This window comes from Monodelphis domestica, chromosome 7 (assembly GCF_027887165.1).
Source record: "Monodelphis domestica isolate mMonDom1 chromosome 7, mMonDom1.pri, whole genome shotgun sequence".
Lineage (NCBI taxonomy): Eukaryota > Metazoa > Chordata > Mammalia > Didelphimorphia > Didelphidae > Monodelphis > Monodelphis domestica.
In genome coordinates, this window is record NC_077233.1 from 99,716,281 (window position 1) to 99,718,568 (window position 2,288).

At 41.1% G+C, this 2,288-nt stretch overlaps 1 non-coding gene across 1 annotated transcript; it reads right to left on the reverse strand.

Annotated features, from left to right (window-relative positions):
- Positions 1–679: 679 nt before the first annotated feature.
- On the reverse strand, positions 680–814 carry LOC130455689 (small nucleolar RNA SNORA9). The gene has a single exon (XR_008913791.1). It is a non-coding gene; the product is annotated as a small nucleolar RNA SNORA9 (small nucleolar RNA).
- Between the last annotated feature and the right edge of the window lie 1,474 nt (positions 815–2,288).

Below are 2,288 nucleotides of genomic sequence, written 5' to 3' on the forward strand. Positions count from 1 at the left end.
TTCATCACACAATTGACATATTCCTAAAGCATGAGTTGCTGACTACACTCCTTTGCTCAAAAATGTTTCCTATGGCCTCTAGGATCAAAGATCAACTAATCTGCACTTAAGGTCCTTCACATTCTGCCAGATTCCACCACACCCCCCAACCAGTTATACCCTAACTGGCCTAGCCAGTCCACCTGGACCTTTCCCAAGCTCCATCCCCCTCCTTCCAAAGTGAGCTTTTCTTAATCAGTAGCACCCCCACCACCACCATAAACTTACTGTGTTTATATCCTTTAAGTTGCACCCTCAACTTTGCATTTTACAGGTATAGTAATTGCTCTGGAACAGAACTCTACCTTTGCAATGTCCCCTCATCTGCCCTCTGATCTTCAAAGGCCTGAAAGCTGGCTATCATATTAACCCCACCCCTTCTGATAGTGCATTAACCACTATCTTAACATCTTCTAGTGAACATAAAGGAAACCAAGACAGTAGTAGTACTGTAAAAATTCAGTTTATTAAACGTCATTCAACGGCCTCAAAGTCCAAGAGGTAACTGACATCTTGAAGGACCCATATTCTTCCCATCCTCTTCTCAAGACTGATGAAAAGCCCAAACCTAAAAATTAGAGAATTCAAAATGAATTACTCAAAAGGCTTTGGTTTCACACTAGAGGCAAAAACTTTTACTCTTTATCTGAGATTTCTATAACCTTACTCCGAAGTCAGAGCAGAGTGAGGCCTCAAACCATCTCAGGATTACTCTAGCAAGTCTTTAGGAATGTCTGGGGTCATAGAGGACACCGACATGCTGGAAAGCTTGCACAAATGAAGCAGGAGATCCTATAGCAGCGTTGGCTATACTGGCACACATGCCCAGCCCTTTATCCAGCAGCCCAAAGTAAAAGGGGGCACTCACAGGCAGCTTGAAGTTGCAATGTGGGCATGCAAACTTAAAAAAATCTTTGCCAACGCTGTCCTAGAAAACTAAGCAACCAGGTGTTTGTACCTGGCTCCATCCTATCTTACACACCCACCCCCCTCCCCTTATTTATAGGCAAAATTAGAGACAAGAATCAAAAGGCCAAATTTTCACTTTCAAAATAGCTGAAAAAGATAGGATGAGAAACAAATGCTGTCAAAGCAGCGAATGAACATACATGCCAGCAAGGTTCTACGAAAAGTACTGTCTACTCTTACAACTAGTTTCTCCTTTCCCTAAGAAATCTGGATAACTCCTCCCCAGCAACCTTTCTCACCTTTTATTTCAGGTATTCACACACCAAATGGAAGATACCCTCTACTCTCAATATTTACCAAGTATATCCCTATTTCCCTGAATTAATATCTTCTATGGGAAAGGGAAGGGAAGAAGGTCACTCAGAAAAGCAGGAGTACAGGGTTTGGTGTTAGGCACCCTGTGAACTGCACACAAAGATGAACAGGCCACTTCCTGGTCCTCATTTTGGATGGGTCTGGGAGAAAGAATCCAAGAGCCCCAAATGTCAAGAGTCCTCTGGGATAGAAAGAACAGAGATGGAAGAAAGCATAAATCAGGCCTGGGTTAAGAGGGTAAAAATGATTCAAGGGAATGGCAAACACTTCTCATTCTCCTAGGAAGGCCATGTGGGTACTTGCCCAACACCTTTCCTCTTTAAAAAGTACTGAAGACACACACAAGGGGAATGGTAATCTTTTAAAGGATGTACCAAATTAAACATGGTCAAAAAAAAGGAAGCCATAGGAAGTCAAGGAACTACTGAAGGTGATTAACAGACAAAAATCCACCAACAAATTGGACACCTACCAATTCCAGTCCACCAAAGAAAGCTACAACTGCCGGGAGTCAGTAAATGACCAGCACCTGCAAGTAAAGTAAAAATTAAATATATATTACCAATTACACATAACAAATTTCCACACAAGGAAGACATTGAGACAGACGCTATAGTATGTTAGGAAGAACAATTTATTTACCCCCAATAAGCTAGAGGTTAGCACCTGAGCCCCATGAATGAAAAATTTAGTCTTATCCCCTAAACCTGTATCAGAACTCTAACATTCTAAGTTCATCTCATTACTTCAGTACCATAATCAGAAAGAGGTGAGGGATAGACAGGGCCTTAAACCATTTCAAAAGTATTACTGGAAATTCATGGGGATTACCTCTATAGAAAACATGCCAGATGGGTATTAGTGAGAAAAAAATTTAAACACTTAACACTGATAATTAATCTAACACTAGAAAAACAGACTTACCTAGCTGGTTTAGTAGCTCCATGCATTAAGAGACAAGGTTG